This window comes from Lactuca saligna, chromosome 7 (genome assembly GCF_052625555.1).
Source record: "Lactuca saligna cultivar CGN05327 chromosome 7, ASM5262555v1, whole genome shotgun sequence".
NCBI classification, from domain to species: domain Eukaryota; kingdom Viridiplantae; phylum Streptophyta; class Magnoliopsida; order Asterales; family Asteraceae; genus Lactuca; species Lactuca saligna.
The window spans coordinates 122,408,185-122,425,440 of NC_136423.1; positions in this window are offsets into that span (position 1 = coordinate 122,408,185).

The window sequence follows — 17,256 nt, forward strand, 5'->3', positions numbered from 1 at the left end:
GTAAAATGTGGGATGTTACAATTAGTACCATTAAATGGCAGCTCTTTTAGAGGTTTTGATCATATGTTATCCAAATCACCACCATTATTTTTAAAAACATATTGAAATTCTTCACATCTGAGGATATTTAAATCCCCCTACAGAAACGACCATATAAGATGCTTTTGTACCCATTTGAATCATGATGATCTGTATAGGGGAATAAATTCTTGCATAAGGGTAAAATCATCCACAACCTGTACGGGGGTAGAATTGGCATTTTATAGCAAAGAGGCTTTGAAGTTCGCAGTAGCATCTAAGTTTTGAAAAGCTATCATAAACCTTGGCAATGGAGTATGATACTTACCAAACCACCATCAACGTGAGAGCTTTCTGTTTACAATCCCTCAGTGGTTTATCATTAAGAAAACATTTGTCAACCCATGGTATATATATATATATATATATATATATATATATATATATATATATATATATATATATATATATATATATATATACTTAAATTACCTAATTACCCCTGAAGTGTTTAAAAAAAGTTAGGTCTTTCCCATTATTTGAGGAACTAATATTAAAAAAATTGATGTGTTCCAAAATTTTAGCGAAGATTTCACTAGAAAATGTTAGTAGCTCCCCAAAATCTCTACACCTTTCGTTATATCATTTATGTTCAATAAATGTTCTATGAAGAATTGCAGGTTACAAACTTTAAAAAATGATATCGTTGAACTGCAAATTTATGTAGTTTTTCTTGAAAACTTTATTGAAAGAAAAAATATTTTAGTACAATGTATATAATTTAATAGCAGTCTACTTGCTGTAAAAAAAAAAAAAAAAAAAAAAAAAAAAAAAAAAAAAAAAAAAAAAAAAAAAAACGTAAAATAGATCAGCCTTCCCTATAAAAGCATCTATTCAAATCTATAGAACTTAATTTCAATGAGAAAATTAATAAGATCTGTTGAAAAACGTAAGTTATGCAATTTAGAAAAAATCAAAGTGCTTATAATTTTAATGTATCTATTCAATCCCCCATAAAATATTATGTTTGGTGGTGGACTAATCAAAGTAGAAAGCTTCCTGTGTAACTTAATGATGCATTTTGAATGTACGTTAGTATAGTTAATAAATTGTTTTAACAAAAAGCAGTCATATAAGACATAAACACATAAGTACTTTGAAAGTAAATTGATATTTATCTCCGAAAATCAAAGAATTTCACTGAAACTTTTATGCAATATAGTTAATAAATTGTAAAGCTCCGTTCCTGGTACATATTTATTTTAAGTAAATGTTCTTTTGGGAAGAGCTACTCGGCGAGTTGTAGCCCTAACTCGCCGAGTAGATGTCGAGTGGATGCGGGCTTTAAGTGATCTACTCGGCGAGTCCACGCCTGAACGACGAGTAGGCCAATCAGGAGAAGGCCCTAATCCTTAGAGTTTGCACCCTATTTAAACGCCCTTTCAGCCTCATCTCAATCCCACATCACCCTCAGAGCAATCCTTATCGAAACCCGAGCCTACATTGGAGAGTTTGAGTGGTTTGTTGCCTTGTGAAGGGACTTTTGGTGCACTTTGGAGCAAGTGGAAGAAGGGAGAAGTTGAAGAGGTCAAGGAAGGGGACTTAGATCCAGAACACATTCATTTGTGGTCATCCATTCGGGTAATAAAGTTTTCATCTTGGTTATTTATCTATTAGATCTTGTTTGTCCCTAAATTGTTGCTTGTAAGCCCTAAAACCCCAAATCCTTGAAGAGAAACCTTATGGTTGGGTTATACTTCAAATCTGGACTCTCATTACCTTCTGGAAGTGTTAAGTTTCGGTCATATTGGTGATTAAGGTCCCTCTTGAGCTTAGAACCCATTAAGAGCTTAGTTTGGGCATTTGAAGCCTCTAAAGTTATGCATGCACGTAAAGTTTGCAACTTTACGTGATAAGCATGCCCTAGAAGCCTGGATCTGTGGTTTGGAGCCGTTGCATGGCTCAAATCAGGTTTGTATGGAAAAAGGACGGAATGTACTTGGCGAGTAGAACGATGGACTCGGCAAGTCCTATGAAGATAGATGTAGACTCGGCGAGTTGGATGAGCAACTCGGCGAGTCCAATGAAGATTGCCTTAGACTCGACGAGTTGTTCTTCAACTCGGCGAGTCAGATGAATTTGGACTTAGTATGTATGCATCGAGGAAGAACGCGTCGAGTCTTCGCTAAGCTCAACGAGTAGAAACGGGTGTAGGACTAGAACAGGTGGAAGGGACTCGGCGAGTTGGCGAGCCAACTCGGCGAGTCCGGTCAACCAGGATGTTAACTTTGACCAGGGGTAAAATAGTTATTTTACCCTAAGATTAGTTATCAGTATCTAACTTAGTGTTCATGGAAATTGTAGCCGGGGAGTTCCGGTTCAGCAGTTAGGCGCTCAGCAAGCAGACTTTCAGCAGCTACTTCGGAGTGAGTTACCTTACAGTAGCGGTGGGTCCAAGGCCACAATGCCGGCCCACTAGTAGGAATTGTATGATTAGATGACTGTCTCTGTGATATTCATCTAGGGTTGCCACTACTTGTGTTATGTTTATGTGTTTGTACGATATGATGCTATGTACTAGCGATTGTAGGAGAGATAGTCCCCAGGTATCCGATCGAAAGGACCAAAGGGGAGACCAGCACCCAAATATGCTAGTCAGTATCCGATCGAAAGGGCTGAAGGGGAGACCAACACCCAAATATGCTAGTGAGTATCCGGTCGAAAGGACCAAAAGGGAGACCAACACCCAGATATGTAGTCATTATCCGGTCGAGAGGACCAAAGGGGTAGGACGGGCACCCGGATATGCCTGACAAAATTTGTATGTTATATGGTTATTTGGTATGCGGTACGTTGGGGGAACTCACTAAACTTCGTGCTTACGTTTTTTAGTTGTTGTTTCAGGTACCTCTTCAGCCAAGGGGAAGGAGCTGGCACGGTAGCGGCATATCACACACACGTTCTTGTTTTTCCGCACTATGAGACATTCTGGGATTTGTACTCTGATATTATTATGATTTACGTTTTGGTTTACAAACGCGGGACATGTTTTATTAAATTATTAGATTATATGGTTGAATGATATTTTATTACTAACGTTTTTGCAAATCACTTAATTAAAAATGAAATTTTTGGTCCATAATTTTTGGGATGTTACAAGTTGGTATCAGAGCCATGGTTTGAGTGATTCGGACACACCTTCAAGGGTGTCTGAACTCAAATCAAGGGATTACAAGATTTTGAAAAAGAAAAATGTTTTCTAAAAGTTTAAGTAAAGAATCTTAAGAAGGAACAAAGTATGTGATGTGCACGACCGGCCGAGCTCAAGTAAGTATTCCCCAATGTACCCATTCAAGTTTATGTATGTAGAACAGCATGCTAGAATAGGACTAAGGATCCAGGAGTGATGCCTTATGTGCCTACTTTATGTGCTTCAGTATATGAAAATTGCATGCTAAGGTTGAGTAGACAGCAGTAGGATAGCCTGTTTAGGTTACGCCCGATATCATCAACTTAGCATTGTATGCTTGTATAGTTTCCTATTATGAGGATAGAATTGCTTGAGTAGTCTCCTATGTCTGAATATTGCTTGCTTTGTGCTTTGTGGAACTCTAAGTGATGGGAGTTAGCCATTAAATGAATGCGTCACATCACATGCGAACAGGGTTGAATAATCTCAGAGTGTTAGACTTGGCCCTATTGCGCAGCTCTTATCTGAGTCTAACCGTTGTAGGGACGAGTCTTTTACTTGAAGGATTATCTAAGCCTCGCCGCATGTGATGGTATTCAGGTGATGGCTAGTTGGCATCATAAGGAGGCTTTCAACAGCTGATGATTGCATCGGGTATAGTCAGAGAACTCCCTAGGGCAAGCCTAGGATGGGAGTAGCAGAGATTATTAGTAGTAATAGTGACTTGGTGGAGTCAAGGCAGTGTTTGAGGAAAGTACGGATATATGTGGAAGGTAGTATGGGCCCATACTACTGGAAGCAGAGGATCCGTACTCGAATCAAGGAAAGCTGAGATGAGATCAGGAAACATGTGGCAGTAGTGATTCCTCGAGATATATCAGTGTTCCTAACGTTTATTATGTTGTGTTTCAGAATGGTGGTACTACGCCCTAGACCAACAGTTGGCAGTTCAGGGGAGGGATCGGGTTCGGGATCAGGTTCTGAGCCAGTGGATGAGAGGCTAAGCGATTTCATCACGTCAGAGATCATCAGGGGCATCCTTGAGTCGACCCCCATTATCTTATGGTCGATCAAGGAAGGGATAGTTGAGCTGATGGAGGATCGCCTTCGGGCGTTCAGGAGCGACATGGCAACTGGCCAGTCGGGATCTCGCACACTATCCTTCAAGGACTTCAGGGGCAGTGGTGCGCTGGAATTCCACGGGGCAAAGGACCCCATAGCTACCAGGTGATGGATTGCAGACATTGAGTCTGCACAGTTGACTAGCTTCTGCCCTGAGGGGTCGAAGGTGAGATTTGCAGCAGGATGTCTGAGGGATCGAGCTAGGGATTAGTGGGAGTCCGTTGGTGACTCGTTGGGAGCCTCGGCTGTCGAGGCTATAACCTGGTCGGACTTCGTGACCAGGTTCAGGGTAGATTTTGCACTAGCTGTCGAGCTTTAGCAGCTGGCCAGGGAGTTTTTAGATATGAGGCAGACGACGGAGACTATGGCAGAGATCACCACCAAGTTCCGGGAGAGGGCGTTGTTGGTGCCCCAGTATGTGGGAGATAAGGATATGAGGAGGACCCGCTACATGATATGTTACGAGCTGATATTCGGGAGCATGTTAGTTTTTCAGCTTGTCCTACCTTGGACTCTATGATTGTCAGGGCAAGGGAGAGGGAGATAGATCTGGAGCACATTCGGAAGAGGAAGGAGGAAGAGGGTCATGTTATGGGGGCTTCGGGGAAGAATCCCAAGGGATCAGATGCGGGGCCGAAAGGCCAGCAGGGGCGGGGCCGCTGCAGGAAATGCGGCAAGGCGCACGAGGGAGTGTGCAGGTCGGGATCGTCAGGCTACTATAAGTGCGGCAAGTCTGGGCACTTTAGCAGGGATTGTACCGCCCCTACGCCTGTGGTACAGACTTCCGAGTTGCTATGTTTCTATTGCAACCAGAGGGGCCACAAGAGGGCTAGTTGCCCCCAGTTGACAACAGTATCTGCGCCAGTAAAGGCGCCAGCTCCAGCGACCCTGCGGATCATGGATGGCCGACAAGGCAAGGCGGAGGATCCAGTGGTGAGGAGCCAGGCGTTTCAGTTGACTACCGAGGAGGCACACGCTGTACCCGATGTGGTGACGGGTATGATTCTTTCCCTCTATTTCATTTTCATGTTGTTATACTATTGATATGTACTCTGTGTATATGCTTTAGGATCGTTCCATGTGAACGGTATCCCTGTTCAGGTGTTGTTTGACTCGGCTGCCACCCGATGGTTTGTTTCTCTTGCGCTTAGCAAGAAGTTTTCTGAGTCTTCAGGCATGTTGGAGTGCCTTTTAGAGGTGTAGATCGTCGATGATCGATCGGTGCGTGCATCAGCGGTGTTCAGAGATTGCGTTCTGAGGATATTCGAGGAGCACTACTTGGTGGATTTGGTTGCCATTCCGTTGCGTGGGAACAAGGTAATTATAGGCATGGATTGGTTGAGCCCTAATGGGGCGGTGATAGATTGTGCACAGCATTTAGTGCGAGTCAGTACCCCAAGTGGGGGAGAGTTGGTGATCTATGGCGAGAGGCCACAACATGGACCCACAGTATGTTCAGCAGCGAGAGCTAGGCGCTACCTTATGCAGAGTTGCGCGGGATATGTCGCGTATGTTGTGGACACCCGGGAGGCGGGTAAGGCGATGGTGGGAAAAGTTCCAGTGGTGCGAGACTACACTAATGTGTTCCCGGAGGAGCTTCATGGAATACCTCCGGAGCGTCAGGTAGAGTTCAGGATCGACCTAGTTCCTAGTGCAGCTCCGATAGCCAAGGCACCGTATCGGTTGGCTCCTCCTGAGATGCAGGAGTTGTCTACACAACTACAGGAGCTGTTAGACAAGGGATTCATTAGACCGAACAGTTCACCATGGGGATCCCCGATCCTATTTGTGAAAAGAAGGACGGGTCGCATCGGATGTGTATAGATTATCGGGAGTTGAACAAGGTAACGGTGAAGAAATGTTACCCGCTCGCAAGGATTGATGACCTCTTTGATCAGTTGCAGGGAGCATCTTGGTTCTCCAAGATCGATTTCCATTCAGGTTATCATCAGATGAGGGTCAGAGAGGAGGATGTGCAGAAGACCGCATTTCGGATGCATTATGGCCATTATGAGTTCGTGGTGATGCCATTCGGACTCACCAATGCTCATGCCGCGTTCATGGACCTCATGAACCGCGCATGCAGACCGATGCTGGATCGATCTGTGATAGTTTTCATTGATGATATCTTGGTTTATTCCAAGACGCAGGAGGAGCATCAGGAGCATCTGAGGGAGGTTTTGGAGACTCTGAAGAAGGAGAGCTTGTATGCTAAGTTCTCCAAGTGCGAGTTCTGGTTGCGCGAGGTGCAATTCCTTGGGCACCTTGTCAACCAGAATGGTATATTGGTCGACCCGGCCAAGATAGAGGCCGTGATGAGATGGGAGGTTCTGAAATCTCCATCCAAGATTCGGAGTTTCCTGGGTTTAGCGGGATACTATCGGAGATTCATTTAGGACTTCTCCAAGATAGTCGTACCCCTGACATAGTTGACTAAGAAAGACGTAGTCTTTCGATGGGGGCCTGAGCAGCAGGCACCATTCGAGGCTCTGAAACAAAGGTTGTGTGAGGCACCAATCTTAGCCCTGCTAGAGGGCGTAGAGGATTTTGCGGTATATTGTGACGCGTCCATTTCAGGATTGGGCACGGTGCTGATGCAGAGAGAGCACGTCATAGCCTACGCTTCGAGGCAGTTGAAGCCTCACGAGGCGAACTACTCGGTGCATGATTTAGAGTTAGGGGCGGTGGTCTTTGCCCTCAAGATTTGGCGACATTACCTCTCCGGGGTTGGTGTACCATTTACACGGACCACAAGAGTTTGAGGTAACTCATGGATCAGCCAAATTTGAACATAAGGCAGCGTTGGTGGCTTGATGTGGTGAATGATTATGATTGCAAGATCCTTTACCACCCGGGGAAGGCCAATATGGTGGCCGATGCACTTAGCCGTAAGGAGGCGCCGATTAGGGATATTTGCATGAGGATGATAGTGGTGACTCCGCTTTTGGAGCGGATTCGGGAGGCCTAGCAGGAGGCCCTGAAGGAGGAACATTGGAAGAGTGAGCGCATAATGAGTTAGGTTTCCTCCTTCGACTATGACAGCAGGGGATTATTAACATTACACTACAGAGTATGGGTTCCATACCTCGGGGTCGTACGCTAGATTTTGATGGAGGAGGCGCACAAATCCTGATTCTCCGTTCATCTCGGGGCGACAGAAATGTATAGGGATCTTCATCTAGACTATTGGTGGCCCTGCATGAAGCAGGATGTGGCTTGGTACGTCGAGTGGTGCTTGACCTGCAGGAAGGTCAAGGCCGAACATCAGAGACCGCATGGCAAGATGCAACCGTTGGAAATCCCATTGTGGAAGTGGGAGGATATTACGATGGATTTTATCACAAAGCTTCCCAGGACCGCGTGAGGAGTGGATTCTATATGGGTCATCGTGGATCGATTGACCAAGAGCACCCATTTTATTCCAATTCAGGAGAGCATCTCGGCTGAGAAGTTGGCTGACATCTATATCACGGAGATAGTGGCGCGGCATGGGGTGCCAATGTCAGTGATTTCAGACAGAGATGTGCGCTTTACTTCCAGGTTTTGGAAGAAGTTTCATGATGAGTTGGACACTCGTCTGCATCTCAGCACTGCCTTCCACCCGCAGACGGATGGCCAGAGTGAGCGAACCATCCAGACTCTTGAGGATATGTTGCGGGCATGCGTGCTAGATTTCGGAGGCAGTTGGGATACGTATCTTCCGTTAGCCGAGTTTTCGTATAACAACAGTTACCATGCGAGTATTGACCGCCCTCCTTTCGAGATGCTCTACGGGAGAAAGTGCAGGACCCCGATTTGTTGGGGCGAGGTCGGTTAGCGTGTCATTGGGAGCACCGAAGTGGTGCTCAAAATGACAGAGTTGATTCAGTAGGTTCGTAGTAGACTGCAGACTGCGCAGAGTCAGTAGAAGAGTTACGCCGACCGGAGGCGTTCAGACTTGGAGTTTCAGGTGGGTAACATGGTACTCCTGAAGGTATCACCCTGGAAGGGTGTCATTAGGTTCTGGAAGAGGGGCAAGTTGGGCCCCAGGTTCATGGGTCCTTTTAGGGTTTTGGCCTGGGTGGATCAGGCCGCGTATCGATTGGATCTTCCAGCAGAGCTTAGCCAAATCCACAACACTTTTCATGTTTCTCAGTTGAGAAAGTGTTTGGGGGACGAGTCAGTAGTTGTACCCTTGGAGGATATTCAGGTTGATAGCAACCTGAATTATATCGAGAGATCAATTGCGATCTTAGATCGAAAGGCGAAGACCTTGAGGAACAAGGTGGTTCAGTTGGTAAAGGTGCAGTGGCAACACCGGAAGGGTTCAGAGTGGACATGGAAGGCGGAGGAGGAGATGAGAGAGCACTACCCCGAGTTGTTTCTAGAGGCAGCAGACTTCGAGGATGAAGTCTAAGATAAGTGGGGGAGAATTGTAACTCCCCGTTCCTGGTACGTATTTATTTTAAGTAAATGTTCTTTTCGGAAGAGCTACTCGGTGAGTTTCAGCCCTAACTCGCCGAGTAGATGTCAAGTGGATGCGGGCTTTAAGTGGTCTACTCAGTGAGTCCACGCCTGGACCCGGCGAGTAGGCCAATCAGGAAAAGACCCCAATCCTTAGGGTTTGCACCCTATTTAAACGCCCTTTCAGCCCCATCTCAATCCCCCATCACCCTCAGAGCAATCCTTATCGAAACCCTAGCCTCCATTGGTGAGTTTGAGTGATTTGTTGCCTTGTGAAGGGAATTTTGGTGCACTTTGGAGCAAGTGGAAGAAGGGAGAAGTTGAAGAGGTCAAGGAATGCGACTTAGATCTAGAAGACATTCATCTGTGGTCATCCATTCGGGTAATAAAGTTTCCATCTTGGTTATTTATCTATTAGATCTTGTTTGTCCCTAAATTGTTGCTTTTAAGCCCTAAAACCCCAAATCCTTGAAGAGAAACCTTATGGTTGGGTTATACTTCAGATCTGGACTCTCATTACCTTCTGGAAGTGTTAAGTTTCGGTCATATTGGTGATTACGGTCCCTCTTGAGCTTAGAACCCATTAAGAGCTTAGTTTGGGCATTTGAAGCCTCTAAAGCTATGCATGCACGTAAAGTTTGCAACTTTACGTGATAAGCATGCCCTAGAAGCCTGGATCTGTGGTTTGGAGCCGCTGCATGGCTCAAATCAGGTCTGTATGGAAAAAGGACTGAATGTACTCGGCGAGTAGAACGATGGACTCGGCGAGTCCTATGAAGATAGTCGTGGGCTCGGCGAGTTGGATGAGCAACTCGGCGAGTCCAATGAAGATTGCCTTAGAATCAATGAGTTGTTCTTCAACTCGGCGAGTCAGATGAATTTGGACTTAGTATGTATGCATCGAGGAAGAAAGCATCGAGTCTTCGCTAAGCTCGACGAGTAGAAATGGGTGTAGAACTAGAACAGATGGAAGGGACTCGGCGAGTTGGCGAGCCAACTCGGCGAGTCCGGTCAACCAGGAAGTTGACTTTGACCAGGATGTTGACTTTGACCGGGGGGTAAAATAGTCATTTTACCCTAAGATTAGTTATCAGTATCTGACTTAGTGTTCATGGAAATTGTAGCCGGGGAGTTCCGGTTCAGCAGTCAGGCGCTCAGCAAGCAGACTTTCAGCAGCTACTTTGAGGTGAGTTACCTTCCAGTAGCAGTGGGTCTAAGGCCACAATGTCGGACCACTAGTAGGAATTGTATGATTAGATGATTATCTCTGTGATATTCATCTTGGGTTGCCACTACTTGTGTTATGTTTATGTGTTTGTACGATATGATGCTATGTGCTAGCGATAGTAGGGGAGATAGTCCCCAGGTATCCGGTCGAAAGGACCGAAGGGGAGACCAACACCCATATATGCTAGTCAGTATCCGGTTGAAAGGACCGAAGGGGAGACCAGCACCCAGATATGCTAGTCAGTATCCGGTTGAAAGGACCGAAGGGGAGACCAGCACCCAGATATGCTAGTCAGTATCCGGTCGAAAGGACCGAAGGGGAGACCAGCACCCAGATATGCTAGTCATTATTCGGTCGAGAGGACCGAAGGGGTAGGTTGGGCACCCGGATATGCCTAACAAAATTTGTATGTTATATGGTTATTTGGTATGCGGTACGTTGGGGGAACTCACTAAGCTTCGTGTTTACGGTTTTTAGTTGTTGTTTCAGGTACCTCTTCAGCCAAGGGGAAGGAGCTGGCGCAGTAGCGGCATATCACACACACGTTCTTGTTTTTCCGCACTATGAGACATTCTGGGATTTGTACTCTGATATTATTATGATTTGCATTCTGGTTTACAAACGCGGGACATGTTTTATTAAATTATTAGATTATATGGTTGAATGATATTTTGTTACTAACGTTTTTGCAAATCACTTAATTAAAAATGAAATTTTTGGTCCATAATTTTTGGGATGTTACATAGTGGGCATGAACTCCGGGTTTTGGCACACCTTTCTCAAACTCTCTCTCACTTTCACACACTTATAAGCTCCAGATGCCATCCCGACGCCCCCGATTCCATACCTGAGCCCCCGACGAAGGTCTACGCTACCAAGATCCCCGAAAAGCTTAAAGACGCAGCTGAAGTTCTGCTCGACTCTGGTCTCACTCTCTTCAAACTGAGCCAGTGAGTTCATACCCATACTTTTCAATTCTTTTCATGTTTTAAGGGGGAATACAAGTACAATACAAGAAAACGTATCATTTTATATAGATATGAATACAACTCCTATCTTATTATTATTCAATATCAACATCTTACTTTACGTATCAAGTAGTATTTCACCGAGTTATTTTCACCAAAAGTAACACACTTTTTGAAACAAAAACTATAATGGGTATAGTTTGTGAGTTATTCATACATTCTTACGTAAACATCTTGAAAAACAAAACACTTTCATCTGAAATGAAATAGCGAATTTCTTATCGTAAATCTATTTATACTAAGCATTGTGAGATACTCAACTTCAACGTACTCTCAAGTATGCATTTCAAGTCCTGTATTATAAACCATAATCTCTTGGAGGGAGAGCGTGATACTTGTGTATAGATCTATACAGGATTGACAACCCCGCACCTAAACTGTTAGCTACAGTTAGACCTGAAGAATGTTGTTACAGGCAGTCTGTGTCAATAGCATGGTTATATGACTCACACGAAAGTATAAAAAAAAAAGCTTGATTTACGAGACTCATAAATGCATTCAGTATTTACATTATTTTGAGTACACAATTCATCTTTATCATCTAAAACACAAAAAATACTATCGCCCTCCAACTTTGGGAACTTTTCAAACTATATGTGGAAAATATTGGATTTTCTGGAAACTATGTTCATCTATTTTCTTCCAAAAAGACATACTTTTTCAGTACAAAAACACTTATGAACTCACCAACTTTATTGTTGACACTTTTTCGAAACCACTTGTATTTCTCAGGGAATCAGTAATACAGGTAACTACCAGCTTTTGAAGAAGGAACGCTAAGGCGTATATTATCAAACATTTTGAATCATCATATTGTAATATTCTTTTGGAAATATGTATAACACAACAATGTACGTTTTTATTATATATATGATGGTTGTGTCCTTTTCTTTACGATATTCAATTGTTATGGTACTACGTGAAGTCATCCACCCCCGAATGTTTCCACATTCTGGTTTGGGGGTGTGACACTGTACTTCCATTTTTGTCAGTGTTTCTCAAAAAAAAAAAAAAAAAAAAAAAAAAAAAAACATTATACTTTCTAATTATTTATTAAATCACATTAAGAATGTATTTTTTTTTCGAAATGAACTATTTTCAAAATTTATGGTATCAGAGTGAAAAATGAGAAAGTACATTGCCATTTTCATCATAAGTACATTCTTAATGCTTCATACGTCACTTTAAAATATGAACAACACACAAATTTATGAAAGTTTAATGTTATAATCACATATGCATAGTAAAAAGGCAGTTTAGGTAAAGATGGACCATTTGTGTATTTTCTTTGTTTGAATTTAACAAAAGTACATTTCTATACATTCATTTACATACATACGAATGCATAGTACAACAGAAACAGAAAACATATACACAGACAACATACATAAATAACACAATAGAAACAAAAATCACATCCAAAGAGCAAACGATAGAAATAGAACCAGTAAGAATGCATAAATTGTTTAGTTTGACAAAGGTTAATATTGTTACCTGATGTGTTGTTTTCCTTTTAATATGATGCAGCTTCGAAGAAACAAAGACTGAAGTAGAAACATATTCCTGTAGATGATCCGTATGAGAAGAAAGAGACATAAAGGGCATAGATTTATTGGACTTTTAGAGATTATGATAATCTTTAATAACCATAATTTCGAGAATTCTTAGTTAAATTAGTGAAATGATAAGAAATTCAAATTTCAAAACCTAAACCTATGGTAAAAAAAAATTGGGTATATAAAAATGTCATCAATATGTTTATAAAGATATATACCAAAAAATAATCCGGATTATTCAATTTAATTTTGGTGAGTTTTAATAGTATTTATTACATTTCCTAAATTAAAACATACTAATAAATTGGTGCATAAAAAGTAAAAGGGTTTGACCAAATGATGATGTCAGCAAAACGATCCAAAGGTGCAAAATATAGAATTGAAATGCAATCTAAGGCCCTTATTTTTTCATTTTAGAATTAAAGGTTCTCTTTTAATAACATTTAGAAATTAAATAAAAAATAACAACCACGATAACCAAACAATCCAAATTTGAGCGTGATAATTCATAATCAATTCATACATTCAAGAAACATTTATGGTTTGTTGGTAGAAAAATATATAAGGTCAGTATGGATAAAAGAGTTGTTTATACCGACCTTGCAACATATATTTATAAAAATATATAAGGTCAATAGCATTGTGATACAGGCCTGCTACACGATCCAGTAACCACGAGCCCAAGCCAGCCACCGCTGGAACGACCCAAAAGACCCAAGAAAATACCTGCCCGATTCCTTGATTGAAAGCTGTTGAATGAGTCCTGCATTGCATGGTTTTAGGAGGAGGACTTAGTCCTTTCTCAAGGTCAAATAATGTGAGCTAGTGCTCCACGTAGTAGAGTCCATGTTTCCCTTTACGCATGCATTCCTTTTTTTTAGCAAGTAGTTAGTTCTAGTCTTTCAATTAAATTGTAACGTTGCATGAGAAGGAGATTTATCAGAAAATTGTTCCAAAAAAACTTCCTGTGTTCTTCTTCCCTCTTCTCTGGATTTCTTGGAGCCTTACCCACTCAACGGGTTACTATCATTGGTGCTTTCATCACGTTGCTATGCCTCCCAAGCAAGAAGCACCAGCGGGTGAACCACCCACAGTGCAAGACCAACTCCAGGCCCTTATTCACCTGTCCACAGCCACCACCAATCGCTTAGACACCATCGCCAATCAACTTACCGTCCAAGCCACCAACATGACAACCCACACCGATGCTGTAAATAACCTGATCACCCTTCTCACCACAAACCACGCCAATCACGGACCGCCACCACCGCCGCCACCACCCCACCACCAACCACGGCCACCTAAAATTGCCCTACCCAACTTCGATGGGTCTAACCCTCTAGATTGGATCTTCCAAGCAAATAACTATTTCGAATACTATGCTATACCCATTAACCAACGTGTGCCCTTAGCAGTCTTCTACTTTACGGGGGATGCCCTCTCTTGGTATAAGCACTTAGCCACTAATCACCTACTCGGTACCTGGCCTGAGTTCTCCCGTGCCTTGGAACTCCGCTTTAGCCCTACAACCTACGAGAACCACGAGGCGGCTCTTTTTAAACTCCGGCAGACATCCACGGTTCTCGCGTATCAGGCTGAATTTGAGAAGCTAAGTAATCAGGTACCCGGGTTGCATGGCAATTCCCTCATGAATTGCTTCTTGTCAGGCCTACAAGAGGAGATACAAACTGAATTGGCCATTCTGCACCCCACATCACTTAATCAGGCCTATGGTCTTGCGAAATTAGTCGAAGACAAACTCACCATGGGAAAAACTCGCCAACCCTACTCTCGCCCCTACACGGTCACCACCTCATCCACCAATAATCCCAAACCCACACACCCTAAACCCACCACAACGGGACTCTTTCCCCTTCCCCCAATCCCAAAAATACCTCTTAACATAACCCGGTTATCCCCCGAAGCACTACAGAAACGCCGAGCGGAAGGCCTATGTTTCCGTTGCCCAGAAAAGTATACCCCCGGTCACAAATGTTCACCACCACAATTCATGTTGGTCGTCGACAAATGACGAACCGGAACACAACGACACCGACACGCTCCCTGCCATCATCGACATCAACAACCAACCAACGGATCATCAATTTTTCTCCTTGTCCACAGCCGCTTTCTTTGGCTTATCATCCCCACAAGCATTACGCCTTACCGACTTTATCAAAAACCAACCGGTCACCATTTTGATTGACTGTGGTAGCACCCACAATATCATACAGCCACGAATCGTCTCGTTTCTCCAATTGGATACAAAATCAATTCCAGAATTCTCCGTCATGGTAGGCAATGGTGACAATATTCGATGCACAGGAATTTGTCCAGATTTATCCGTTGAGTTAGCCCACACAAGTTTCACCATTCCGTTTTTTGTTCTACCAGTAGCAGGGGCTGACCTAATTTTGGGTGTAGCTTGGCTTCAGACATTAGGCCCAATATTGGCTGACTTTGCTGTGCCACAAATCACTTTTAATGTGGGGCCCAAGAAAATTACCCTACGAGGTGAATCCCGTTCCGCCTCCGTTTCCACACCACAACTCCAAACCCTACTCCACAATACTAGCATCTCGTCCCTTTACACCCTTCACTTTCACTTTGAACCCCACCCCTCTCCCACTTCTCCAACAACACCCCACCCCGATTCCAATATCGAGCAACTTCTTCACACTTATAGCCATATCTTTGACAAACCAAAACACTTACCCCCCTCTCGATCCCAAAACCATTGTATCCCTACCATTCCCAACACTTCCCCCGTCAATGTCAAACCATACCGATACCCTCACTACCAAAAACAAATAATGACCTCCCTTATTAACAAGATGCTCGAAGATGGGGTCATCACACCGAGTCAAAGCCCCTACTCTTCCCCCGTTCTTCTCGTGAAAAAGAAAGATGGTACATGGCGCTTTTGTGTCGACTACAGAGCACTTAATGCTATCACTATCAAAGATAGATATCCGATACCCACCATCGACGAGTTATTTGACGAGCTCCATGGTGCCTCTATCTTCTCCAAAATCGATCTCCGTGCTGGCTATCACCAAATCCGGGTGGCCACTGAGGACACTCATAAGACAGCCTTTCGTACCATAGATGGGCACTACGAATTTCTCGTAATGCCCTTCGGGCTCTCTAATGCACCCTCCACGTTCCAAGCGACGATGAATGACCTCTTTCGCAAGGTTCTTCGTCGGTATGTCCTTGTTTTCTTTGATGACATTCTAGTGTACAGCACCACACTAGAGCAACATTATGACCACCTTCAGGAGGTAATGGATACACTCTCTCGCCACCAGTTTCACGCAAAACTGTCCAAATGCACTTTTGGAGTCCCCACCATTGACTACTTAGGTCGCATTATATCGGTACAGGGTGTTTCGGCGGACTCAGACAAAATTCAGGCTATCCAAAATTGGCCCCAGCCAATCTCCTTCACAACCTTGCGTGGGTTTCTTGGACTTGCTGGATACTACCGCCGCTTTGTCCGCCACTATGCACAGATCGCAGCTCCTCTCACATATATTCTCAAACTCAAGAAATTTGAGTGGTCTCCTACTGCCCAAAAAGCCTTCCAGGAGCTCAAAATGGCCATGTCATTGCTCATCACTCTCACACTTCCCAACTTCTCAACCCCATTTGATGTTACAACTGATGCATCCAACGTGGCTGTAGGCGCCGTTCTCTCCCAGCAAGATAAACCCATTGCTTTTATAGCAAGAAGATGTGCCCAAGAATGCAAGTTTCATCTGCCTATGTCCGTGAGTTGTTCGCGATCACAGAAGCAGTAAAAAAATGGCGCCAATACTTGTTGGGTAGACCATTCCGCATCTTTACTGATCAAAAAAGTTTAAAACATTTGTTGTCACAGGTAGTCCAGACCCCGGAACAGTACAAGTGGGCGAGTAAACTAATTGGGTTTGACTTCCAAATCTTTTATAAGCCAGGAAAGGAAAACCAGGTGGCGGACGCATTAAGCCGGGTTGAAGATGCTAACTTACTAGCACTCTCCGCTACTAGCCCTACGTGGTCACAGGAACTTAGAAACTTCTATCAATCAGACTCAGGGCAACACCTCATCACCAACATGCTGGCGGCCAACAAAGAGTTTCAGATTCGCGACCACTTATTATGCAAAGCTGACAAGCTTTTTGTTCCTGACATCCCAACTATCTGTCACCAACTGCTGGAGGAGTACCATGCAACAACCCTTGGGGGACATTCTGGAGTAGCAGCGACAATCCGTCACCTCTCTGTTACGTTTCACTGGCCTAAATTAAAAGAAGAAGTCCGCCGGTTCATTCGAGATTGCAAGGTTTGCCAAGAGACAAAATATCCGACCCACAAACCCTATGGATTACTCCAACCGATCACGGTTCCACTACAAGTATGGAGTGATATCTCCATGGACTTCATTATACACCTTCCACCATCCGGGGGAAAAACAGTCATCTGGGTCATTGTTGACCGCTTTTCCAAATTTGCCCACTTCATTGCCTTACCCACCAAGTTCACAGCAGCATCACTCGCCAACATTTTCCTGCAACTGATCTACCGCTTACATGGGCTACCCAAAACTATTATATCGGACCGAGACCCAATCTTTCTTAGTGGGTTCTGGAAGGAACTTTTTCAAAAACTCGGTACCCGCCTCAAATA